Below are 13,967 nucleotides of genomic sequence, written 5' to 3'. Positions count from 1 at the left end.
CCTAACCAAACAGTTCGCTGCTTAGCCATTTCCTGCCCCTGGACATATTTGGCTGTACTCCCACAATATTTGGAGGCCTAAGAAGATGGCGGGGCTACTCAAGGCCCTTCCTTATTTGCTTTGTGTTCCTGGGCTTTACAATGCCCATGTTCAGTGAGATTCTCAAACTCAGTTGGGATTTGACCAGTGGTGGGGAAGGGACCCTTGCAGTGACCCAACTGGACTGGATCTTTCTTGCTTCAGTCTGGGTGACTTCCCCTAGTGTGGGGGTAAGGAGTGGTACTGGAGGGAATGGGAAATAGCTCAAATTCCATATTGATCCAAATCTTCTGTTTATGTACTGGGCCTAAGCTTCTGAAAGGGAGAAGCTGAGAGTCTGGCACCTTTGTTGTCCTTGCTTGGACAGCAGCGTCCCTTCCCAGAGGCGATAGACACAAAGTGTGTGGGTGCCCACATGGTTGCAGAGGCGGATAAATGTTGGGAGCCAGACATAACAACTCTTATCTTAAAATTAGCCTGCCATATGGGCATGTACCCCTCACTATCAAAATCATTTCTAAAATGATTTCACCCTGAATAATGAAAAACCAGTGCAATGCCCAGTATGCTATGGTGCTTGCATTTGAGTGACTGCTGGTTGATGGTAAGGGACCCAAATGTCCTGGGGCAGCAGGATGGTCTTGATGGCAAGAAACCCAAGGAAGGAGTGAAACATGTTCCTGTATGAGTCCTGGCATATTATTCAAAGCACATTTTCTAGTCCTGGGGAAATTTGCTCCTATGTTTCCACATGATGGAGTCTACCTGGAGGCCCTATCTACTTGGCAGCATACCACTCCAAAGAGGGCCAGCTTGAAAACCTCATTTTTCTTACAGCAGATGCTGGGTTTCAGTCCAGATGCCTTAGACATGTTTGCAGTGTATGCACGGTGCTGTGCCTGGAATGTAAATAGAGCCAAAAAGTGCTGGGAGAGTGTGCAAAAGCCCTGATTCCATGCCCAGCAATTTGAACATGTTTGTTTTCCTCTAAAAACTTGGCTGGCATTAGCAAGGCTACCAAAGTGGAGCATGTAAGGGGTTAAGACCTGTGTCTAGATTCCCCCCTAGTTTTCCCGGGGAAAATACTCCTGAGTATCTTGGTGGCACTCTTGCATCTCTAGGGTGGCTTTATTTAGAACAGCGATTTCAAACTTGCATCAGCATAACAGTGAGCTGGGGAGTTTATCAATAATGTAGCTTCCCAAGCCTCACTGTAAGATCTGGGCTGTGGCCAAGGAATCAGCATTTTTAGTAAGTGCCCCTACTACGTGATTCCAATAAAGGTGTCCCCAGACCACATGTTGAGAAGCACTGTGGTGGGGCCTCTTTGGTGGCCCTTTATGAGGCCAGTGGTAAGGACCCTCTGGGTTTCTGTCCAGCCACCAGGCTGTTGCCCTCCTATAATGAATTCCCGAGCTCCAGAGCCCTCCTATTGTCATTACTAAATAGCCAGCTGAATGCAGGTGCCTCCTAAGCACCCGTATACACGTGCTGCCCTCTCCTTCCCTGCTAACAGGGAACAGCTCATTGGCAGTTGTGAACAGCAGGTGTCCACAAGCCCTCTCGAAACAGGGGTCTGGAAGCTGATGTAAATAACAATGGGCAAGATAACTTCTGGGCTTGCTTTAGCAGCCTTGAGAACAGAATCACTGACTGGTCAGTCTCACTCAAGTTTGGAATTGCTTATAGGCCACTTTGCTGGATGTTGTTTCTCACTGTTAGGCCTCCCAAAGAAACTGCAACTTTTGGGGAAGAGGCCACAATATTATTTTTTCCTCCTAACCCCCCCATCCCCCCAGCATCTACTATATAAATGGTGCTCAATATAGAATGAGAGTTTTCAACTTACAGACGGGTTGCTTCCAAAGGTTCATTCTTAAGGCAGTTATTTGGATATTGTTTCTCATTAGGACAATGTTATAAAAGGTAATTATGTTCCCAGAGCAGCTCCTAAATATCTATTTAACCAGCAATGTAGCTGAACTATAGTTCTAATAGTACCGCAGAACCTAAAATCACCTATAATATTGCTTTTTATGGGAAAATCTGTTCCAGATTCCAATTGGACGTGCCAGGAACTCATTTTTCTGGCCACAGTTCTAGAATAAGACTTGATCCATTTGCAGTTAAGAGTCCCCCTATACCTGCACGCACAGCACACACTGGACTAGCTTTTCTGATGGGATTCCAAAGATGAGATGGCATGAATTCCTTTTGGGAGACCGGATGAGGAGGAAGGGCAGGGGTGCTCCTGTCAGAAATGCTTCCAGTTGGCCTGACCGAGTCAGGAGAAGGGACCTGGAAGAGGGGGGATTTCAGGGATATGGAGTTAGGGGGTCATCCCGATGGGATGGTTGAAGGAGTCCAGAGGGCACTGACTCCCTTGGCGGTGGTAGCAGAGGCCAGTGAGGGCTGTTTTGGCAGCCATGACAGTTGGGCACAGGCTGTGGTAGGGCTGGGTTCCAGCTTAAGCCTGTAGATGTGTTTGGGGAGGTGATGGTGTTTTGGTCACTTACTGCTAGGTACAAACTGCCCCAAAATGTAGTGGCTTAAAACAACCTGGGCTTGCAGGTGGTCATCATGTGGCTGCATTCAGCTGGCAGGGAGGCTGGGGTCTGGACTTGGCTGGAGACTGGGACTCTTGGACTCAATGTCTCTCTTCGTGTAGTCCAGGTCTTTTCCTTCTCCATGTCCTCTACCCTGAATCTCCCCACATGGCTCCTTCAGCAGTGTAGCCAGACTTCTTATTTGGCAGTTGAGGATATTCAAGAAGCAAAAATAGAAACTTCCAGGCCTTTTAAAAACCAGTGAGGCCACTGGCACAGTTTCACTTCTGGTTAAAGTGGTTACAGGGCAGCCCAGAATCAAGGGAGGGGGTGACCCAAAGGCATCAATTCCAGGAGGTATGGTCTGCTGTGGGTTACTAAAGTAACTGACGACCATGGTTGGTGCCATTCCATACCTGGGAGAGCCTCCAAAACCAAGAGTATTTAGCTAGAGATCTCCATTACAACCACCACAACCATATTGCTGACATTCCTAGAAGAAGCCTCTAAATTATTTTTTTTACTTATCATTTCTTTTTTTGTACAAAAGATACATATCTGGCTGTAAAATCCATCCTGTCAGTTTTTTCTCACATCCCAGTCTTTTCATAGACACAGCTACCTACTTTATATAGGCAGTGTTCTCAGTCTTAATGTCACAATACCTTGGTAAATTTCAGTGGGTTTTGAGGTACACCCACAAAATAGTACAAAGCCCCCAAGTTTGCATATGATTTATTTTTAAACTGCCAACTAAAGCAGATTCAAGATTGGTCCTATAAAAATGTTCCTCTCAGATTTGTCTACTTACCTACGGGGAAGAGAAAAAGGTGGGAGTTGGCATTGGTAGGCTGGTATTATATATATACAAGCGTACCTTGGAGATACTGTGGATTTGGTTCCAGACCACTGTAATAAAGCAAATATCGCAATAAAGTGAGTCAAATGAATTTTTTGGTTACCCAGTGCATATAAAAGTTATGTTTACACTCTACTGTAGTCTGTTAAGTGTACAATAGCATTATGGCTAAAAAAACAATGTATAGGGGCGCCTGGGTGGCTCAGTTGGTTAAGCGACTGCCTTCGGCTCAGGTCATGATCCTGGAGACCCGGGATCGAGTCCCGCATCGGGCTCCCCGCTCAGCGGGGAGTCTGCTTCTCCCTCTGACCCTCCCCCTCTCATGCTCTCTGTCTCCCATTCTCTCTCTCAGATAAATAAATAAAACCTTTAAAAAAATAAATAAATAAAAATAAATAAAAAATAAATAAAAAAACAATGTATATACTTAAAAAATACTTTATTGCTAAAAAATGCTAACCATCATCCGAACTTCCAGCAACCTGTAATTTCTTTGCTGGTAGAGGGTCTGGCCTCTCTGTTGGGGGCTGCTGACTAATTAGAGTCGTGGTTGCTGAAGGTTGGGGTGACTGTGGCAATTTCTTAAATAAGACAAATAAGTTTGCTACATCAATGGACTCTTCCTTTCATGAATGGTTTCTCTGTAGTATGTGATGCTGTTTGACAGCATTTTACCCAAAGTAGAAATTCTTTAAAAATTGGAGTCAATCCTCTCAAATTCTGCCCTTGCTTTATCAACTAAATTTATGTGATATTCTAAATCCTCTGTTGTCATTTCAACATCTTCACAGCACCATCAGCAAGAATAGTTTCCATCTCAAAAAACCACTTTCTTTGCTTGTCCCAAAAGAAACAAGTCCTTACCCATTCAAATTTGACCATGAAATTGCAGCAATTCAGTCCCATCTTCAGACTCCACTTCAAATTCTAGTTCTCTTGACGTTTCTACCACATCTGCAGTTACTTCCTCCACTGAAGTCTTGAACCCTTGAAAGTCCTCCATGAGGGCTGGAATCAACTTCTTCCCAACTCCTGTGCATGTTGCTCTTTTGACCTCTTCCCATTAATCACAAATGTTCTGAATGGCACCTAGAATGGTGAATCCTTTCCAGAAGATTGTCAATTGACTTTGCCCAGATCCATTAGAAGAATCACTATCTATGGCAGCTGTGGCCTTATGAAATGTAGTTCTTAAAAAATAAGACTTACCAGTTTAAGTTACTCCTTGATCCATGGGCTACAGAATGAATGTGGTGTTAGTAGTCATGAAAACAACATTCATCTCGTTGTACATCTCCATGAGAACTCTTGGGTGACCAGGTGCACTGTGAACAAGCAGGAATATTTTGAAAGGAATCTTTTTGTCTGAGTAGTAGGTCTCAACAGTGGGTTTAAAATATTCAGTAAACCATGTTATAAACAGATGTACTGTCATCCAGGCTTTGTTGTTCCATTTGTAAAGCATAGGCAGAGTAAATTTAGCATAATTCTTAAGGGCCCCAGGATTTTCAGCATGGTAAACGACCATTGGCTTCAACTTAAAGTCACCAGCTGCATTAGTCCCTAACAGGAGAGTCAGCCGTCCTTAGAATCTTTGAAGCCAGGCATTGACTTCTCCTCTTTAGCTATGAAAGTCCTAGATGACATCTTCCAATAGAAAGCTGTTGAAAATTGAAAATCTGAAAAATTTGTTGTTTAGTGTACCCACGCTCATGGATTATCTGAGCTAGATCTTCTGGATAACTTCTGCAGTTTCTACATCAGCACTTGCTGCTTTACCTTGCACTTGTATGTTATGGAGATGGTGTCTTTCCTTAAACCTCATGAACCACCCTCTGCTAGCTTCAGACTTCTCTTCTGCAGCTTCCTCGCCTCTCTCAGCCTTCACAGAATTGAAGAAAGTGAGGCCCTTGCTCTGGATTAGGCTTCGGATTAAGGGAATGTTGTGGCTGGTTTGATCTTCTATCCAAACCACTAAAACTTTCTCCTTATCAGCAGTAAGGCTGTTTTACTTTATTATTTCTGTGTTCACTGGAGGAGCACTTTTCACTTCCTTCAAGAGCTCTTCCTTTGTGTTCATAGCTTGGCTGTTTGATGCCGGAGGCCTAGCTTTCAGCCTGTCTTGGCTTTTGACATGCCTTTCTCATTAAGTCTAATCATTTCTAGCTTTTGATTTAATGTGAGAGACGTGTGACTCTTCCTTTCACTTGAACACTTAGAGGCCATTGTAGGGTTATCAACTGGCCTATTTCAATATTGTTGTGTCTCAGGGAATACGGAGGCCTAAGGAGAGGGAGAGAGATGGGGAAATGGCCAGTTGGTGGAACACTCAGAACACACACATTTATTAAGTTCACCATCTTTTATCGATGTGACTCGCGTTACCTCAATACAATTACAATAGTAACATCACAGATCACAGATCACTGTAACAAATATCATAGTAATGGTAATAAAAAAGTTTGAAATATTGTGGGAATTACCAAAATGGGTTACAGAGACATGAAGTGAGGAAATGCTATTATAAAAATGGTGCTGATAGACTTACCAATGAGAGAAAAAAGCATCGAGAATCACACATGGGACGGTTATAACAAGCGAGGCCTGGAAGGGGCACTTACCATGTCTGCCTAAAATTCACTGGTCAGGAACAGATCCCACAGACACATTAACTTAGCATATCTACCTGTGTGCCCAGGAGGAAGGAGAAGGAGGTCTAGTGGCCAGCTAGGCAGTCTCTGCCACACTCTTATAAAGGGGAGCAGAGAAGAATTACATTTACTATAATTTCGTCTCTAAGAGTAATGTTCTCCCACCAACTGGTATGATACAACTGAATGTTCTAGCTGGGGCATTAGCTCATTCATTCTGTCTTGTCACTGTGCTGTTCCTGCAGGTGGGGAGCTGAGAAGGATGGCAGAGACTGCAAGCCAGGCAGGGCCTAGAGGCCAGCTGTGGGTTACCAGCTCTGACTGAATATACTTGGGAAAGGTTGCATTCTCCGAGCTAAAACCTTGCACATTCAAAAATATCACATCAAGGAATGCAACTACGTGCTTTAGCTAACAAAGGACATGGATGTTTTCTCTATCTTGTATCTTTTGAATGAACCCATCTAGAACTTCCTGGATAGTTTGGTTCAAATTTCTAATGTGGGCACACATAGCTTGTTCTGGATATATTTTTTAGAATTTAGTTATATTGCTTGGAAATGTTAATTGAGAAATCCTACCACTGACATTCCTCTATTTAACACATTTAGGGAAGATCATCAAGGGTGACACAATCACTCGTGGGAGGTCTTTAATGGACTAGAAGATGGAGGACTGTTTCCTTTGGGAAAATAAAGGCAGAAGGAATATAATCCCACAAAAATAATCTGGAAGTATCTTGATCAGTGTCCCCTTCTCATCACGGCTCAGGAGAAACAGCCTTCTCCCTACTTCCTTAATTTGCCTTAAAAAACAAGGTAAGTTCTGAGAGTCAGAAGCCCCCAAAGTCTCACAAACCACAGAATTCTAAAAGATTCTTAAAATGTTAAACCATTTTTAAAAATACTCAAGCCTTTGAAATAATTGAGGGATCCAGCATGGTGCAGGAAGAAGGTGTGACCCATGCACCGGCTTGCTAGGGTCATGGCTGAATGGAGAGGCCACAGCAGTCTCACTGATAACTTGGGGGTTTTCACATTTTGGCTTTTTGAAAATTTATTTTTCGTTTTGGGCATTTATTATTTGCCCAAAACTAAAAAGTTTAAAGCATAATTTACAACTGTGTAAAAATATTACATGGAAACATCATTGTAAACTCGTGTTCTTTTGAAGCTATGCTATGTAAATCCTTAGTGGCAAGGAAGTCAGACCTCAGTCATTCTGGATAAGCAATCTTGTGTAATATTTGGAAGTGAACAGTGCAACGGAGAGTGTAAGCCTTCAGATTTCTCAAAGGAGGGAAAGGAGACAGCTCGTGTGCACCCACATTATTCACATGAAGGAGCATGTACATGCCCCAGGAGAGGGAGGGTTTCACGTTTGACCAGGATGTTGGCTCTTAACCCCAGCTGCACTTTGAAATAACCTAGGGGGGCTTTTAAAGACTGCCAGTGACTGTGGCCTCCCTGAACCAATTAAATTTGAATCTCTGGGATGGTATTTTCTTAAAGCTCTGAGAGAGCCACTAGCCTGGGAAATTGTCTCACTTGCCTCCCTTTGCTCACTTCATCTATAGATGAGAGTGGAAGGAGGGAAATGCTCCAAATAAGACAAGGAGGGCACCCTGGGGAGTCTTGCTGGGAAGAGAAGGCAGAGTGGGAAAGTGCCACTGACTTCTTCCAGTCCTCCAGCCAGGACCACCTCTGCCTAACCTGAGCTGTGCACAGGTTCTGCTAACTCATGTGGTCCTCTCGCCTTCTCCTTTTTTTATCACGAGGGTCCCAAAGTCTTCAACTGCTGGGAATTCAGAGTCCATTTTCATTTTGTCTCTCCCAGTCGGCTGTAGTCATGGGGTCAAGCCTACCTCCTGTCAGCATGGTTATCAAGCTGGAATCACTGGCTCCAGCCCCAGAGTTTCTCTGTTGCCTTTATGCTCATTGGCGTTCATCCATTTATTTACTCCCCGAATCTTCACTTGCTTATGCTAGGCCCCGGCAACTTACTTGGTACTTCGCCCGGGCTGGGGAGACAAGTAACCGGCTTTACGATTCCACAGTGGAGCGCTGACGTTATGGTGCCACCTCTCTTCTGAACCTTGGTGACGGTTGCCATTGTCAGAGTCTGGCTCCTGGGGTGCAGGCTGCTGATGGGCTGTGATCAGCTCACCCAACACATCCATGCCCAAGAAGTGGAGTCTGTACAATGTTCCTAGCAACCAATACCCTGTGTCGGGCTCATACCAATCAGTACTACCCAGGCATTAGAATCTTTATGGGCTAAAATAATAGCTACAAAGCTGCCCTTAATGCTGACCCTTTCTTCTGGGCCATGATTTCAAAGGAAAAACATTATTTTCTATAATTTCTCGTCATTGAGCCTCTCCAGTGAACCACACAGACTGGCTTTTTCTCTACCATTTCTGGTGCTCATGAGGTCTCCATGCAAAAGACACATAAATAAATGAGAGTACATTTTGTAGTCTATCAGAGGAAGAACAGCTTAAAATGCTATCTTTGAATGTGCCCTAGGTAGGTTATTTTATGATTGCAACAGATACCTGCCTTTAAAAGTTTACAAGCCAAATTTGTCCCAACCTTATTTTATGTGAGAAATTTCAAGCTTCAGTGGGATCATTAGACAAATAATTGTTTGACCAAGGTAAATTGGGCCCTAACTATATGAGTAGGTGGGATTCTTAGCCTAAAACCAGGGAAAGTCAGGCTAGTCCTACCTTCAAGATGAAGAAATGTTTATCTCATGATAATACTTCAGCATTGACACCTGCACATCAGAGCATATGGCTTGCTTTGCTTTCCAACACAGGGACCAGTCTCCAGGTTCTGCCTAAGGATCAGCAAAAAACAATGAGTTCTCAAGAGCAAGTGTCTCTGAATCATACTAACCATCCATTCCTCCAGGCCCTCTGAGCTTTCTCTGTATGTCAAGATAAATCTCTAGAAAGTTATGGGTCTGGACCACATTAGCTAAACTCCCCAAAGAAATATCTTCACTGAGTTATGATTTAATAAACAGCCTGCCCTCAGTGTTTATTGCAGGTCAGTGTAAGAAGTGGCTATACGAAAATCATTTCTACATCTTCTGTAAGCCACGTTTAGTCTATATTGTCATTTATATAAAAATCAATTCAACAGAAAGCTCCAAGAATTTATTGTCAGGAGAAAACCAGTCCATAAGCTTCTTTGATCAGACACTGAAAACTATAAAACTCAGCGTCTCTCCTTTTCATCTGATTGCTTTAAGGCTTAGAGCTTAACTTGGTGCTCACGTTTGGCAACTCCCTTTAGCTGAGGTCTCTGATGTGTTCTTCCTTCTCCCTTCTAATCTCTAGCCTTTGACAAATTTTTGATCCTTATTTTAATGTGTCTTCTTGTGTAAATCGATAATTTTAGAAGTGGGCTGAGGCATCTTCATTCACTGCCTAATCTTCCTGATTCTTGGGCTCAGGTAGCTCTCATCTCCCCCAAAGGAAGGTCCCAAGGGAGTGAGATGGAAATGGCGTATTTTTTGATACAGGATACAGGGGAACCTCCCACAGGAATCCAAGCCCAAATAGGCTGTGGTGGGGAGTACTCAGCATCTTGGGAAAATTGCTGTCAGAATAGAGAGGGTGAGAACCGAAGAGACCAATGTGGTAAGAAATGGGAATCCTGAAGACGAATTTGTAGTCGGATGTCTGTTAAAACCATCTGCTCTGACTTAGAATATATAGACTACACATATTTTTATTTTATGAAAATGACATTTGCTGAAATGTCCACATATTTTAAAGTCACCAAAGCACTACTTGTTATTGGTGCATTATTTTTCCTTTCCTTCTCATCAACAAATCAAAAATAAGAGGCTGAGCTATGAATACTGCTCTCAGAGTGTGCTGCCAGGCCAATAGGTTTTGAATAGTCCCAAATGGTCCTCTGCACTGGGATCCACTGAGCACATTTCTAATTTCATCTGTATTTCTAATAACACATAGCCTTTTCTTCAGGGGTGCTGACTGCTAGAAGTGTATTTTATTCCTGGTCAGAAAGATAGGTCTTGTGTAGATGTTCTATCTCTGAAGTACCCACAAATAGAATGGAGTGGGATAAAAGAAAGAACAACCGGAAAGATAATTGCAGAATTTGGGGCAACTTAACAAGGCAGAAGTTAGGTTACCCTGGGGCAAAGGCAAACATTTACAAGTGGGAATTTAACTTGAAGGGAATGCTGAATTTGATGAGAAGTGGGGAGTAGAGAAGAGCCGAGAAAGGCAAGAGCTTTGGAAACCGAGAGCAGAAGTGGGGGTTTGGGGACCTGCAGACAACAGATTGAAAGGGGAGAGAGAAGTAATTACCAAAAGAAAAAAGCTGCTGCATAGAAATGCTCATTAAAAACAACAATAAGGATCAATACACATAACCCAGACAGGTGAGACCAAGAAAATGATCCCCAAAAGAATGAGCAAGTAGGTGTGTAGATACTGGGACACTTCTTTAAAACTGAATCAGTAAAACTTACCTTGCCAAGTTGTAAAACTGCTTGAATTGTGTGGGTTCTGACTTGGGACTTGAATCCAGGTTTCTGTAGAGACACCACAGGACCCTCAGGTTGAAAGAAAACAGGATTATTAATGGAGATCAAGAGTATTTTTGAACATCGGGGGTGCCTAGGTGATTCAGTCGGTTAAGTATCTGACTCTTGATTTTGGCTCAGGTCATGATCTCAGGATCATGAGATCAAGCCCTGCGTCGGGCTCTGCGCAGGGTGTGGAGCCTGCTTAAGATTTTCTTTCTCCCTCTGTCCCCCTCCCCTGCTCGCACACACTCTTAAAAAAAAAAAGAAAGTATTTTTGAACATCAAATGGCTCTTACAAAATGGCATTTTGATTAGTTAAGTATAAGTGAATCAGAAACACATGGATAAAATTTCTCCTAAAGCACATAGATGTTCTTAAAGAATTAAGAATTGAAAGTGCTGACACAATGCATTTGGGTATCTAGTGAATGAATGAGATAGTAAATAGAACTTGAGATACTCTGTTCAACCCAACTAATGGGATATTCTAAGTATACTTGGTCATTTTCATGGTAAGAATTTTATCCTTCCTATGTCTATGTTTTGTTAACTTTTCTTTAGCAAATGACTCTAACATCAGCCTGTAAAGTTTCTAAAAATCTCTTCAAAGGTGTCTTCTGAAAATATTATTTTTCTTTTTAAAAAATTAATTATTTCATAATCTCTACAACCAGTGTAGGGCTTGAACTCATGACCCTGAGATCAAGAGTTGGATGCTCTTCCAACTTAGCCAGCCAGGCACCCCTGAAAAAAATTATTTCTTAATCTGAGATTAGATCAGGGGCATTGTCTTAATCTGTGCCCAGTTTAAACCCTAGCAAAATGTGTAGCTTTTCTTTTATCTCTTGGCAACAGTACCAGTAATGAAGTGTGCTTGTCCCATCCTTCTGTGATAGATTAATTATGTGAATGGCTTTTAGTCATGCCTCTGGTGGCAGAGGGAGAGATGGCCAGGACCCAAGGGCCTCAAATCTTAGCCGGATCCTTACTGTTGTTTCTCTAGGGAGGGATGCTAAGACATGAACATTGTTTGTTTGCCTAAGAGCTCTGTCCCCAAATATGAAATCCTGGTTATTTGGGCAGAACCATGGACATATGAACACCAAGCTTGTCTTCTTTTTCTAGACATCAAGGCTGAAAGGAAAACAACCCTCTTTACCCTAGTTTCCTAGACCAGCACCATCCAATAGAAATATAATGTGAGTTACAAATGTGAGCCTCATTATATATGAAGCTTTGTTTCCTAGTAGCAGGTGAAATTCATTTTAATATATTTTACTTCACCCACTATATCTAAAATATTACCATTTCAACATTTTATCAATAATAAGCATTTAATAGGATATTTTACATTTTAAAATTTGTATTAAGTTTTTGAAATCCTGTGTGTATTTTCCACTTAGAGCCCCACATTTTAATTGCTTACTGGCTACTTGTAGCTGGTGGCTAGATCATATTAGAACAGTTCTGGACCTGTATTTTAATACTGGCTTTGAAGTTATGTCACTGATGATGAGAGAAAGAATAAGAAGTTGAATGAAATGTTGTGAAGAAGCTAAGGGAAAAGGGATCTCATTCCTGAAAGAAATGTTTCTCAGTGTTTTTATGAACTTCCTGTGTCAAAAGCACATGGGATACATTTCATCAATAAAATTGTAGGATCCGAGGTTTGACCTTAAATCTACCTAATCAGAACCTCTCATGTTGGGACCTGGGAATCTACGTTATTTATTTATTTATTTATTTATTTATTTATTTATTTATTTATTTATTTATTTTAAGATTTTATTTATTTGACAGAGAGACACAGCGAGAGAGGGAACATAAGCAGGCTTAAGTGGGAGAGGGAGAAGCAGGCTTCCCGCCGAGCAAGGAGCCCGATGCGGGGCTCGATCCCAGGACCCCGGGATCATGACCCGAGCCGAAGGCAGACGCTTAATGACTGAGCCACCCAGGCGCCCCGGGAATCTACATTATTGAAGCTTCTGGGATCATCCCTTTGCACACTTACTGCTCTGGTGCCCACAAGACAAGTCCTACATATGAGCCGCTTGTCCTCACAGAGCAGCTGTATTTTCTTTGTCCCTAATGTGTTTTTTCATTTTTTGAGCCATTGTTTTAAAACGAGGATAACAGACACACATATACAGTTTTGCATTCTCTCGAAAACTCAGAAAATCTATAAACGGAAGCTTGCATTTCCACATGGCAACAACTGGCTATCGGTGAGACGTGGACATTCTCTAGACAGGGTAAGGGCTGACCAGTTTGGGACTGTCCCAGCCTGGCTCATTTAATTCCTCTATGTTACATGCTAGCCCCATCAACTTCTTTAAAAGATTTATTTTTAAAATTGTACAGTAAAAATTTGGGATTTATAAAGAAATTGCAATGATTGCTCAGAGATTTCCCATAAACTCTTCACTCGGCTCCCCTGGTGTAACATCTTCCATCACTGTGGTGCATTCGTCAAAACCAAGATGTTAACATTGGTGTATGACTGTTTATTGGACTGCAGGCTTTATTCACATTTCACCATTTCATCCACTAATGTCCTTCTTTCTGTTCCAGGATCCAATCTGGGATTCCACACTGCATTTAGCTCTTTAGCCTTTGGAGCTTATCATCCCATGTCTAGCAAGACCTCAGCTGTCCACTGCATGCATCCTCTTTCTCTTGGATCTTCCCAAAGTCCTGTCAGCCCTCCAGGGCCAGGGGACTCCTTCCAAGTGCAGCAACCCCAGACACACTTTAATTGCACCCACTGCCCTGCCTGGACAGTAACGGCTACATCTGTAAATTGAACAAGCTCCACCCATCCCCTGTAGAAAGAACTTTTCATTGCAGGGGTCTTTTAGGCCCACCTGCGCTCACTAACGGCAATGCCAGTAGCACCTTCTTCTCGTAAGGAGGACGACACTGTGATTTATCTATGAAGTTATTATACGACCTAGTGTTCGGGGGGACATGAGGTGCTGGGTTTGTGGCCACACAACTTTGTATGCATGTACTTTTTCCAAGGAGCTCCCTAACCCAGTGCCTTTCTCACGTATGGGAAGCCTTAACTACATTACATCTGAATCTTCCATCCTAAGTAGTGAAATTTAGACATACAGAACTTCGACTTTGCTTTCTGGCTCTGCTTAACATGTAAATTGTCTTTCAGTCCAATAGGAGTAAACCTCTTGAGAAAGCGTTTTTATTTCTCGGCCAACCTTTCCTTGAGCAGAATTCCAATTGTGCAGGGCCTGAAACCACTAACTAGCATATATGCTGATTTGCCTTAACTGCAAGAACAAA

At 42.5% G+C, this 13,967-nt stretch overlaps 1 long non-coding RNA gene across 2 annotated transcripts in view; it reads left to right on the top strand.

Moving 5' to 3' along the window:
* LOC144381122 (uncharacterized) overlaps positions 1–13,967 on the top strand; it is a 325,453-nt gene that overhangs the window by 152,508 nt on the left and 158,978 nt on the right. The window contains exon 1 of one of the 2 annotated variants that reach the window (XR_013445746.1): positions 6,716–6,913. The exons of the other annotated variant lie outside the window; for it this stretch is intronic. This is a non-coding gene — a long non-coding RNA (uncharacterized LOC144381122). Of the gene's footprint in view, positions 1–6,715; positions 6,914–13,967 lie in introns of those variants that run through there. 2 annotated transcript variants of the gene reach the window in all.

This window comes from Halichoerus grypus, chromosome 2, assembly GCF_964656455.1.
Source record: "Halichoerus grypus chromosome 2, mHalGry1.hap1.1, whole genome shotgun sequence".
NCBI classification, from domain to species: domain Eukaryota; kingdom Metazoa; phylum Chordata; class Mammalia; order Carnivora; family Phocidae; genus Halichoerus; species Halichoerus grypus.
This window is presented reverse-complemented; position numbering and strand designations above follow the sequence as displayed.